This window comes from Neomonachus schauinslandi, chromosome 6 (genome assembly GCF_002201575.2).
Source record: "Neomonachus schauinslandi chromosome 6, ASM220157v2, whole genome shotgun sequence".
Classification (NCBI taxonomy): domain Eukaryota; kingdom Metazoa; phylum Chordata; class Mammalia; order Carnivora; family Phocidae; genus Neomonachus; species Neomonachus schauinslandi.
In genome coordinates this window covers 93,038,763-93,052,471 of record NC_058408.1, presented here as the reverse complement: position 1 = coordinate 93,052,471, position 13,709 = coordinate 93,038,763, and positions in this window count along the sequence as shown.

The window sequence follows — 13,709 nt, the reverse complement described above, 5'->3', positions numbered from 1 at the left end:
TGATTTTTTTTTTTAACACACAGCAATTTTATCAACTACTATGAAAAGTCCATACTTGACAGATTGGGAGAAACAGTAATTTGTGATGCTAAAATGTCCATGTGTTGATAATAAAAAGTAAAAATATTATACTGGTATTTATAGAATCATAAAATAATTTCTTGCCGAGGCTTTAATGTAGGGCAAATTTTGTATCTGGTTTTAGGCCATGATGTGGAAAGCAGCTAATTATAATTGCCTTAAATTATCTCTCCCAATGTAACAGAACAAAAGTTAATATTTGCATTTATGATTTTTAGATTAAGTTATCTATTAGGTTCATTATTAAGCTATTTTATTTAAAACAAAGAGACATACATTGAGAAGGGGTTATGTCTACAGAGGGCTTTTAAAATGTGCTATATTTCTGCAATGTAAGCACATGTTTTCAATGCACACTTAAATAACAGTTAAGGAAATAAAACAAAGAAATGAAAAATTGTAGTAAAGTGCATGCTATCAAACTGAACCATTTGGGTGGTCTTGACATGTACTTTTGGTTGAATATAAACTTCAATGCAGTAATTCTTGAAGTGTAATTTTTATTTTATATATACATGCATAGACTAAATATAGCCAGAATGTACTCCAAATGTTAATAAGAGTTTTCACCTCAAGGCAATTGATTTTTATTTCCTTTTTTATATTTTCGTATTTTCCAAATTTTTTATAGTGAGTGTATTAATTTTTGATTCAGAAAATGAACCAGTAAGTGCTAACAAAGAGCTTCAGAAGAACGACTGTCTGATTCTACTGGTAAAATTATCTTTGGGGCGCCTGGGTGTCTCAGTCAATTAAGTGTCTGCCTTCAGCTCAGGTCATGATCCCAGGGTCCTGGGATCGAGTCCCACATCGGGCTCCCTGCTCAGTGGGGAGCCTGCTTCTCCCTCTCCCTCTGCCTGCCGCTCTGCCTACTTGTGCTCTCTCTTTCTCTCTCTGTCTAATAAATAAATAAAATCTTTAAAAAATTATCTTTAATAAGAAGACTGAAAACAGCCATGGGGAGACCACGGAGCCTGACATGCTATGGGGTGAGTCTGGAATCTTACGTCCGGATGTTTAAGGAAAGCTAGTGAAGGATTTGCGTCTGACAAAGATCACTCTGGGTTCGGTGTGAAGAATGGATTAGAAGGAAGTAAATGAGAGGCACAAAATCCACTTATAGGCAGATGCAAGGATCTGAAGGACAAAAGATGAAGTCTTTTTTTTTTATTGAGACATAAACCTGTATCCTTTCTCAGATGCCCTGCCTGCCTCCTTCCTCTCTGTCTCTCTCTCTAGGTCAGAGCTTCACCTGTACCAAGCTGCTGCTCTACTTTGGAAATCTGATAAAACAGCACATGTTGGGCATGGGATCTGCTTTCCTGGGAGCCACCAAGTGGTCAGATGATTCGACCAGGAAGAAGTTCGGGAGCATTCAGGGTAAACTTTCACCAATGACAAATGGAGCCAGGAGAGAGATCAGCAGATACCCTCCCCCTCTCTTGTAGACTAGTCGGAGATCTAGTTTCTCCTGTAACCGTTCCGGAGAAGTCTCATGCCTGCCAAGCGATAGTTATGTCATGGCCCAACAGTAACAAGTGTGGTAACACTGTGTGTCTCACTGGGGTACCTCTTCCCTTGCTTCATTCCTTTTTCCTCTCACTCTCACCATTCTGGGCTGGTGCCTCCTAAATAGACTGCCTCACACTCTGTTCTCTAAGGTAGCAGGGCTTAGCCTGCCTTTCCCAGCACAGTGACGGGGGAGCGAGTGGAGCCAAGGACAAAAATACAAGAGATATTTGAAGGTAGTATCGACACCAGTTTGGTGGCTGACCTCATATGTTAGGAGCAAGGGACAAAAGTGTATTTGAGATGACTCCTAGGTTTTCAGCTTGGACAACCAAGTAGCCAGCACTAGGAAAATTCCTAGCACATATTAAACCCTTGGTCAATATTTATTGAAAGAAGGATGCTGGGGTACCTGGGTGGCTCAGTCAACTAAGCGTCTATCTTTGGTTCAGGTCATGATACCAGGGTCCTGGGATCAAGCCCTGAGTGGGGCTCCCTGCTCAGCGGGGCATCTGCTTCTCTCTCTCTCACTCCCCCCACTTGTGTGCATGCTCTTTCTCTCTCTCAAATAAATAAATAAAATCTTAAAAAAAAAAAAAGGATGCTACCATAACTAAGGTAAAGATAACAGCAGGTATGTTTATTAATGAATCATATATAGAATACTCTCTAGGAGATTTTACCAGGACACTAGTAGGGGGTGTTTCCGATCCTTTCTTTTTTTTTTTTTTTTAAAGATTTTATTTATTTATTTGACAGAGAGAGACACAGCCAGAGAGGGAACACCAGCAGGGGGAGTGGGAGAGGGAGAAGCAGGCTTCCTGCGGAGCAGGGAGCCCTCCCGATGAGGGGCTCGATCCCAGGACCCTGGGATCATGACCTGAGCCAAAGGCAGACGCTTAACGATTGGGCCACCCAGGCGCCCCCCCGCCCAGATCCTTTCTTTCTTTTTTTTTTTTTTAGATTTTATTTATTTATTTGAGAGGGAATGAGAGAGAGAGCATGAGGGGGGAAGGGTCAGAGGGAGAAGCAGACTCCCTGCTGAGCAGGGAGCCCGATGCGGGACCTGATCCCGGGACTCCAGGATCATGACCTGAGCCGAAGGCAGTCGCTTAACCAACTGAGCCACCCAGGCGCACCGCCCCCCCCCATCCTTTCTTAAGAGGCCCTGATACAGATCTGTATGAAAGAGTGATCAAGGCCCTGGGCAGAGTGGTGAAATGTTGAGCCCAGAAGAGTGCTGACAGACTGTCCACAGTTCCAAGAGACTTTATTCTTGTCGAATCTGATGTGAGCCTAGTCTGTTCCAGAGAATACAGCAGAGTTTAAACCATCTCCATTGTCCCCAGTTCACAGAGAAACCAGGCACAGTTAGTATAGTGCTAAGTCCCGAAACTCTCTGTTAGGAGCTATTTTCATTTTCATGAAAACCCCAGAAAAACAGAGTGAAAGAAAAAGACTTCCAGAGATTATTCCCCTGGCATGCAGGTTTAGGAAAAGCACTGATACTTCTTCTGCAGGACTAACACTCAACTACCAAATAACAATATTATGTTATAGAAAAGCTGGCCAAGGAAAGCTTACAGACCTGAAGAGTAAGGAACATCTTTTGTTCAACTAAAATAGAGGGGATGACCCCCTGAAGGTACAATTTTTTTTGTGTGAAGTTAGGGAAATTTTGGCCCAAATGGAATTTATGCCTAGGCTAAATGCTAGAGTGTTGTGCTTGACGCTAAAACTAAAATTACTAATTTAAAACATCATGGTGCTGGGTGTTTAGACATGCTAACTGTCTGCACAGCGTGGCCCCTGCAGAGCAAGTGGGAAGTGAGTTTGAATCCTCAATGCACCATGCTAGTGTGTGACCCTGGGCAACTTACCTTTTCAGTGCCTCAGCTTCCTTATCTGGGGAAGGGGCCAATAATACTGCTTCTGTATTAAGATTGTTATAATGGGGGTGCCTGGGTGGCTCAGTCGTTAAGCGTCTGCCTTCGGCTCAGGTCATGATCCCGCAGTCCTGGGATCGAGCCCCGCATCGGGCTCCCTGCTCAGCGGGAAGCCTGCTTCTCCCTCTCCCACTCCCCCTGCTTGTGTTCCTTCTCTCACTGTGTCTCTCTCTATCAAATAAATAAAATCTTAAAAAAAAAAAAGATTGTTATAATGATTACATAAATAATATTTGCAAAGTTCTTAGAGCAGTGCCTGGAACATAGTAAGCTATGTATGAGTATTTCTTTTTTTGAAAGAATGATGCTGGGATGCCTGGGTGGCTTAGTTGGTTAATCACAGAGCAGTATCTTTTTTTTTTTTTTAAGATTTTATTTATTTATTTGACAGAGAGAGAGGGAGACAGAGTGAGGGAACACAAGCAGGGGGAGTGGGAGAGGGAGAAGCAGGCCTCCCGCTGAGCAGGAGGCCGATGCGGGGCTCGATCCCAGGACCCTGGGCTCAGGACCTGAGCCGAAGGCAGACGCTTAACAACTGAGCCACCCAGGCGCCCCAGTAGAGCAGTATCTTATATTAAAGTCATTGAGAAGGGGTGAATCAAGTGCAAACATTTAAAAATATGTTCTCTTAAGAAATACTCATACAGGGCGCCTGGGTGGCTCAGTTGGTTAAGTGACTGCCTTCGGCTCAGGTCATGATCCTGGAGTCCCTGGATCGAGTCCCGCATCGGGCTCCCTGCTCGGCGGGGACCCTGCTTCTCCCTCTGACCCTCCCCCCTCTCATGTGCTCTCTGTCTCTCTCATTCTCTCTGTCTCAAATAAATAAATAAAATCTTTAAAAAAAGAAATACTCATACAGGGGCGCCTGGGTGGCTCAGTTGGTTAAGCATCTGCCTTCGGCTCAGGTCATGATCCTGGGGTCCCGGGATTGAGCCCCATGTCTGGCTCTCTGCTCAGTGGAGAGTCTGCTTTCCTTCTACTTCTGCCCCTCCCTGCTGCTTGTGCTCTCTCTCTCTCTCAAATAAATAAATAAATAAATAAAATCTTAAAAAAAAAAAAAAAGAAATACTGACACAGAGCTTACTACGTTCCAGGCCCTGCTCTAAGAACTTTGCAAATATTATTTATGTAATCATTATAACAATCTTAATACAGAAGCAATATTATTGGCCCCTTCCCCAGATAAGGAAGCTGAGGCACTGAAAAGGTAAGTTGCCCAGGGTCACACACTAGCATGGTGCATTGAGGATTCAAACTCACTTCCCACTTGCTCTGCAGGGGCCACTCTGTGCAGACAGTTAGCATGTCTAAACATCCAGCACAGCACACTGATCGTACTATGAAAAGCACAGAGGAACTGAGAGGAACTGAGAAGAGAGCAGATTCGTGTCTCCCATCTCATGTTTATTTCAGTACATACACTTGCTGAGTAAAATGGTAAACTACCCACACTATTTACATTGTTTTCTTTTTCCCTCCCGGCTCAAGCGAAGTTTGATTCACATATTTATAGGCATGTAGGATTAAACTCCATTCTTATAGGCAAGATCCATCTTCGAGCAGGAGCCCATCAGGAACAAGCTTGTGAGATCAGGGAAGCATGACATTTTCTTGAGCTTACACTGAGGGATACCTTGTTTTCCCACCGCTGTTCCAGGTGGAGACTTTGTATTCATCCATTCAGCAGTTATTTTTTAGTTGCCTTTTATAAGACAGGCACTGATTTAGACTGGAGATGCTCTGTTGAACAAGATCAACCGAGTCCTTACCCTCACAGAACATACATTCTAGAGGTCAGACGAACAATAATCAAGTAAACAGGTAGACATTTAAGAGATTTGATAAGAAATATGAAAGGAAATAAACTCGGGTAATTAGTGAGGGAGTGACTATGGTTACGTTGCATCTATACTAAAAGGGATGATTCAGGGGTCCTCTCTTAGGTGACACTTGCCCAGAGACCTGAATGGATTAAGGGGAAGCCATGTGAAAAACCCAGTTGAAAACAGGGGAAACAGCTAATGCAAAGACCCCGAAGTAGGAGTTGGCTTGAAATTTTTTGAGGAACAGTGAGAAGGCTGGTATGACTTGAACAAGGACGAAAGTGACAGAGGATGAGGTGAGAGAATTAGGGGTCATTGGAATTCTACGGGCTGTCATTGGAAGTGTGGGTCTTATCCCAAATGTGATGGGAGACTGCTAGAGGATTTTGAACAGGAGACTGAGCACATTTCATTTTTTATTTTAAAAGGACTGTTGTGGCTGCCGCACGGAGAATGAAAAGTAGGTAAAGGAGTGGCCACAGGGATAACAATTAGGAGGTTACAGCAGCGGGCTTGCCAAGAAACAGTGATGCTTGGACTAGTTGGTAGAATAGGAAATTTTAAGAAGTGGTGGGGTTTGCCATATATCTACATCCATAGCCATAACCACATGTATAAATTAGAGCGTCTGACAGGAACGGTTGATAGATTGGATGTGCAGTGTGAGGGAGAAGAATCTAGGGTGATGGGAAGTGGGGGGAGTTGCATTATTATGTGGAGAATATCTCAGGGAAGATGATGACAGAAAATTGTATGGGAGACATTTTGAGGTAAGATGGGATTAGAGCTGTGAACATAAGGGCTATTGTCCTCCTTCTTTCTTGGGGGACTTTCTTGTTAACATGACAGGAGGCCCACAAAAGGGCACACTTTCCTCATTCAGTCAGAATCATGAATGCCCTCTGTTCCAGCCCATTCTGCTGGAAAGTCAGAGGAGTCATGGCCAAAGGAAGAAAATTCTATCTTTTTTGCAGGTGGTGGAAAAACTTAACTAAAGGATGGATCTGTGTATATAGAATCTATGCTGTGGATATACTATAAATACATGTATTTGCTGTGGATATACTATAAATACATATATATATGTACCTCCAATATTTAAAATAGATATACCAGGGGTGCCTGGCTGGCTCAGCTGGAAGAACATGCATGCGACTCTTGATCTCGGGGTTGTGAGTTCAAACCCCATGTTGGGTGTAGAGATGACTTAAAAATAAAATCTTTTTTTTTTTAATAAAATCTTTAAACAAATAAAATAGATATACCAATGTATCCATCGTGTGCATAAAAATATGTTTGCAATTACCTGTTTATAGGTACTTTACCTTGCTTTACATACTGATCTGAGTTCCTACATCACCCTCCCTCATCACCCAGTGATGAACATTCTCAAGCCCAAAGCCTCTCAAAATCCCTTCCTTCCCCCTGTGAGGGCCCTGGCATACACAGGAAATATCACCTGGACACAGCAACCTTTAGAAATTAAAGAATGTTAGTGCAGGAAGGAAAGGGAAATCCAACCCCTTTACTTTACAGTGGAGGAAACTGAGCCTGAAGAATTTAAGACTCAAATAAATTCCAACAGCTGCCTGTGTTCACAATAGCCTTGACTTTTTCACACTTATGTGTTATGTGCATCTAAAATATTTCTAAGTACCCACATTTTCATTTGGTACGGAGGGTGCCCTAATCAGATTCCAGATTAGCAAAGGGAGAAGAAGATGTGAAGAAAAGGAAAAGGAGGTAAAGAAAGATGGGTTTTGCACACACTTTCATCACCCTAGTGAAATTTTCTCAAAGAAGAGTGATCTTCTCTGGGAAGTGGTTTTAATGGGAAACCCAGAAATCAAATTCATGTTATAAAAAAGTCACATTATAAAGAAAGCTTATGGATCATTGTCATCATTTCATCTAATTTCCTCCTGGAGCTGTGACCAGAGTGTTGCAGGTTTTACTTGTTCAGCAGGGGTAAAGACTCATACTCTTAAAGGAGGCTACCTTTCCAACTGCTCTCATTGATAGTGATAATAATAATACTGAATTCTCCTTATGCATTGGGCTTTGTGTTAAGCATTTGATTGCTCTATCTTATTAATCCTCAATCCTTACACCATCCCTGTGCTACAGGTACAGTTACATTTTAAAACGGGGAGACCGAGGCAGCAGGCACCAAGAGGGAGAGTAACCTGCCACAGGCCACGGAGGTGAGCAATGGAAAAGCTATTACTTGGATACTGTACTCTGAGCACCTAAAAGACCGTATTCTTTTGACTGTTCTCAGTGAAGCCTGGCAATCTTTGGGAAGAGGTAGCTCTCTAAAGCTTGTCCAGTTTCAGCTGGTGACTAAGGTGGGACCAGAGCCCATTCATGCACTTTGCCCCTAACGGGGGAGAGTTGCCATACTTTGAAGGCTGCGAATAGAGTTACTTATTTTGGTGGAGAATACGCGATGACTGGGCTGTCAGATGAAACAGGTCCAACATCTTTTAACATTTTCCCGTCGGTTGTGAGTTTAGTTTACGGTATTTTTCTCCTGTTTTTCTAAACTGTCACAAAACATTTGCGCCATGACCTGGGGGCGTTGTGACACCCTTATATGAAAATCTAAGGACAACTTGGATGAAGGAAAACTTTTAAGTAAGAACACGGTCTGCCTTCACCTTGGTTAAACAAATCGAATGGAAACAATCTGTTCAGATCGGAGCACCTTCGAAACAGCCCTGACTCCCTGGCAAACACCGTTGCTTAGACGTCAAAACTGCAGCGCGTACACAGACGTTCGAGGGGCGCGCCTGCCCGCGCCACGCAGCACAGGCAGTCTGCAGGCTTGTGTAGCTCCCTCCTCCCCTGGTTAGGGACAGGGAGAAGGGAGAGGGTTAGAGGCGCACGGCTCGTTGCGGTCCCGGGAAGGTGCAGGGAAGCGGGGGCGAGTTGCTGCTCAGGAGGAAACGCCTGCGTCTTCGCGCTAGAGCGAGGAGGGAGGGGGGAACCCCGCCCTCAGTGCCCGTCCCGCGCACGTTTCTAGCCTTCATCCACCGTCTCAGCGTCCCTCCCCTTACCCCCCACTGTGGCTCCAGCACTCCCACCCGTTGCCTACCGCGGCCCCAGCACCCATCCCCCGCTCAAAATCCCCAACCGCCCGGCCGGCCCTTCCCAGGGGCATCTCCCGAGTCCGGACCCCTGCTGCTCCGGCGGGGTGGGGGCGGGGAGGAGCCGCAGCCGCGGAAGCCCGGCCCTTCGCGGTCTTGGATTCCCCGGCCCCTTGAACATCTGGGTGCGGGGGTTAGCGTTCCAGATGTGGCTCCTGGGTGGCCAGATGTGCGCGCTCCTCCGCCCCGGGCCGGGCGGCCTGCGAGTCTGGACGGGCGCGTGGGAGGAGCTGGGAGTTTTCCCTCCGAGCTGACTTAAAAGCCGGCGGAACCTCAGCCCCCTGGGCCGCCAGCCTTGGCCTCAAGCGTTCCCCGACGCACTGCCAAACGGAACACGTTTCCAACCCATCCCCGCTGCCTAGCAGCCCTCGGAACTTCTCAAACCAGCAGGGAAAAATAGAGCAGCTTTTGAGGATTCTCCAAAGAACAGCCCTGTGTTTTGACCAAGCGGGCGCAGCTCTGGCCGTGGGACTCCAGGTGCGCAGGCAGCAGCCCGCAGGTGTGGGAGCGAAGTTGCAGTAGGATTGCATCTGGGGCTTGCCCTAAAGCGCTCTTTGACCGGTTATGGATTCCATTTTTGAAGCTGGAGGTCGTCTTCCACCTGGTACAAGCAGTTCTGGACGGGAGAAAAGCCAAGTGAACCCTGTGACTCAAACCCCTTGGAATGTGCCTGGAATAGTAATGGGGACTTGAAAGGTTTTTATGGCCGAGGTAGCTGGTGGAGCCGAGGTTCCTGCTCCCGCAGTTGGCGGCCGGCCGAGGGGGGCAGTATTGCATTTTGCAGGGCTGCTGCATCTGCTAACTGGACAAAAATAGTCAGAACATCTGGTTTAAATCAACCAAAAAGCATTTCCATCAGCTTAACCCACCGTCTTATGGAACCGACAGAGCAGGACAAGCCAAGTATCTTCCCGGTGCTCTTTTAACACTCCACTAATAGCTAAACCCAATCACGTTTTTACCGCTGGTATTTCTACGTGTCCTAACGCACAATTGTCGTGATTTTAATGTTGCAAATTAAACTTCCTTTTCTGAGGTTGTGTGTGGGCATGTGCTCAAGTATTTATATTTGCAAGTAACGTTCGGAATATGTTGCCTTTTATTTCTCTCTCTCTCAATTTATGTTGTTGGTCGGTGAGGCCCTAGAATAGTAAAAAGTATACCAGGCCAACATATGGGTTGTTTACACTACTAAATATATGGCCGCATTTCCCTCCCTTAACGCCCTACTCAATTCCAAAGGCAAGTTGGAACAAAAGGAAAATGTGTCTGAGTGTAAAGAGAGAATTTGTGCCAAGAATTACAGTCACAGGGTAAATAACCTTGTTTTCTCCTTCATCAGTGGCCGCTACCAAATCCCGTTCTTGGAAGGGAGCCAACAGTCTGTCTGGTGGAGGGTGCTGCTAATTAGAGAGAGCCCATAAACCTCCCAGTCAAAGAGGGCATATGACCTTCCCTTCAAGTCTAAACAATAAAGCTGGCGAAGTGCAGACTGCGCTCAGCGCTGGCTGCCCTGCAGATTCCCTAAATAGGAACAGGATGAAGGCCAGGCTTAAGAGGTTACCATAGCTCTGCTCTCACACTTTGAGGAATCGGTCACTCCACTTCCCAGTATAACTTGTTTCAATTACTCTCTACAATCTATTTAGAGGAGAGCAGCTTGCAGAGAGAGCTCATTGTCTAATCTAAATGAGGAAGCAATTATTACTTGCTGCAGTCTAATGGGCTTTGAGACTCTCGGGTCAAATATCAACCAGATCTCATGTAACTGTACTTTGCACTTTGGAAGATATATCCTTTTAATGACAATTACTTATCCTTGCTTTTCCGAACCCCCTTTTTCCTATTGTTACAATATTAAGGGTTTCCCCCTCTCCCTTCATGCTCCAGTGTCTCTTCTAATTTTAGAATGTAAGTTATGGTAAGGTAAAGACCACAACCTCTCCTATACATCGGTTAAATATTTATTTAAATAGAGCACCCCAAGTCTTCCCTCCTTTGTCTCATTTACCTCCCTGGGAGCCCCCTGCAAGCTTTCCTTTTATACAACATGTTGTGAACTATAAATAATACAGTTCCACTTTCCTAGAACATATGGAAACTGTCCCCTACTATATATACTAACTGTACTTGCTTTCAACTTAAAAGATTGAATAAAGTTCATCTCCTATGTAAAAAGGCATTTGGCCTTTTTTGTGTGTGTTTTATTGGTTCCAACCCAATATGGAACAATGCATGAGAATTCTTGTGAACCGAGCACATAAAAGGGTTTACAAGGTGTGGTGTGAAGGGAGGAAGCCACAGAGCAAGTGCAGGTGGGAAAGGAGAGGAAGGAAGGAAGGAAAGCACTTCCTGACAGGATACTCCTCCCATTTAAGCTACATCCTCTCTTCAAATCTCTTCCTGTTTGTCTTAGCCAATAATTGATAGTAAATTATGTCTTTATTTTTCCTCTCCATTTGAAAAGCATCCTTCTTCTCTCCTTACTGAAGCTACGCTGAGTGAAATCTCTTAACATCAAATCACTCAAAAATTTCACTCCATTTGATCTTCTGAGAAATAATCTGAAATTTTTGTATAATACATACATGCTAAGAATCATTTCTATGTGAGCTGTTTAAATATTCTGTGATTGCCAAGATAACCAAGGGTAATGGAATTAACAAGAGTCTGAAATCACGAATATTGTGGTTGGGTCCTAGGCTTGTCAATAGTGAGTCCTGGAGGGTGCTTGGGTGGCTTAGTCAGTTGAGCGTCCGACTCTTGATTTCTGCTCAGGTCATGATCTCAGGGTTGTGAGATTGAGCCCTGCCTCAGGCTCCCCGCTCAGTGCGTGGTTTGCTCGAGATTCTCTCCTGCTCCCGCTCCCCTGCTAACATGTGCTCTTTCTCCCTCTCTAAAATAAATAAATAAAATCTTATATATATATATATATATATATAAAATCCTGGTTTCTGTATCTGCAAAACAGGTGATACCTCTTCCCAAAGTGTGAAAACAAACTGATATACAAATGTTAGTTATCATGACTGAATACAAGAGGCATTATAAGCCATACAAAGTAGGAGTTTTCCTCTTCCAAATAAACCCCATGCTGCAACACTCCCTTTCTTTGTAAGATGAACTCATCAAACCCAAGACTTGTAATTTTTACATTTAACTTTATGTTTCAAGGTAAATATTTTCTTTTGGAACTTAAGAGTACTGTAGTGGTTAATTTTATGTGTCAACTAAATAGGCCACGGCATTCAGACATTTGGTCAATGGTTAGTCTAGATGTTACTGTGAAGGTATTTGTTTAGAGGAGATTAACATTTAGTTAATCAGTAGACTTTGAATAAAGTGTATTACCCTTCATAATGTGGGTGGCCCTCATCCACTTAGTTGAAGGCCTTAAGAGGGAATACCTTGGAACAGAAACATCAACTCTTCCCTGGGTCTCCAGTAAGCGACCCTGGCCTGCAGATTTGGGACTTGACAACCTCCACAATTGCATGAGCCAATTCCCTAAAGTAAGTCTCTCTCCCTCCCTCCCCATCTTTCTCTACATGCACGCGCGCTCACGTGCACACACACACACACACACACACACACATCTATTGGTTCCATTTCTGTGGAGAACTCTAATACAGATAATACTGTTGATTCTTGCCACTACCATGATCTGTTGTTAACACTCAAACTTAGAGTAACTTAAACTTAAAAATTCTGAAGGGGAAAAAAATCTCTGCCTATTATCCCCAATTCTTTCTCAACACTTTGAGATAGCGTCATGTCAAAACACATTATAATTCAGCCAGATACTCTTAACCTGGCTCCATCAACTATTCTCACTCACTTTCTTACCAAATTTAGCATTAAACAATGCTGGGAAGAGAAAAATTTCTCTCCCAAGGCTGATGTGCAAGACCATCTGTCCCTTTTCTTCTCCCTGCTCTCTTCACAACCTTCTCTTTTTGTATTTCCCAAAGACACCAGTTGAAAAGATAAGAAGCTGTGACAGTTCTATGGGACTCAAGGTTGAGTCACCTTGAAACATTTGTAAGGCTACAAAAAATGTTGTAAGGTCTCAAGAACTTCTGCCTTAAATAAAGGTTATGCTCTAAGTATTCCAGGTGAGAGTTGGAGGGGAGGCGAGTTTAATAGTCAAATTCAGGATTTGGGCATACCTCATTTTATTGTGCTTCACTTAATATTGAGCTTTGCAGATATTACATTTTTTACAAATTAAAGTTGTGGTAACCCTGCATTGAGCAGGTGTATATGCACCATTTTCCCAACAGCGTTTGCTCAACTTTGTGTTTTTGTGTTACATTTTGGTGATTCTTGCAATATTTCAAACTCTTACACCATTACTATATTTGTTATGGAGATCTGTGATCAGTGATTAATGACTAGCATTTTTAAGTGATGTTTTTTAAAATTTTTTATTGTTATGTTAATCACCATACATTACATCATTAGTTTTTGATGTAGTGTTCGATTCATTGTTTGTGCATAACACCCAGTGCTCCATGCAGAACGTGCCCTCCTCAATACCCATCACCAGGCTAACCCATCCTCCCATCCCCCTCCCCTCTAGAACCCTCAGTTTGTTTTTCAGAGTCCATCGTCTCTCATGGTTCGTCTCCCCCTCCGATTTCCCCCCCTTCATCCTTCCCCTCCTGCTATCTTTTTTTTTTTTCTTAACATATAATGTATTATTTGTTTCAGAGGTACAGATCTGTGATTCAACTAAGCAATGTTTTTTTTTTTTTTAAAGATTTTATTTATTCATTTGAGAGAGAGAATGAGAGAGAGAGCATGAGAGGGGTGAGGGTCAGAGGGAGAAGCAGACTCCCCGCCGAGCAGGGAGCCCGACGCGGGACTCGATCCAGGGACTCCAGGATCATGACCTGAGCCGAAGGCAGTCGCCCAACCAACTGAGCCACCCAGGCACCCTAAGCAATGTTTTTTTAATTAAAGCATGTACATTGTTTTTTTAGACATAATGCTGTTGTACATTTAATGACTACAGTAGAAGGTAAATGTATGTCTAACACATTCATCTGCCTTGCTTTATTGCGATACCTGCTTCATTGCAGTGGTCTGGAACCCAGCTGGCAATTTCTCCGCAGTCTGCCTGTGTATTTTGGACAGAGTCAAAAGCGCTTAGGACTGTATTGGATGTAAGAAGTAAGGAAAAGAAGGAACCAAGGATG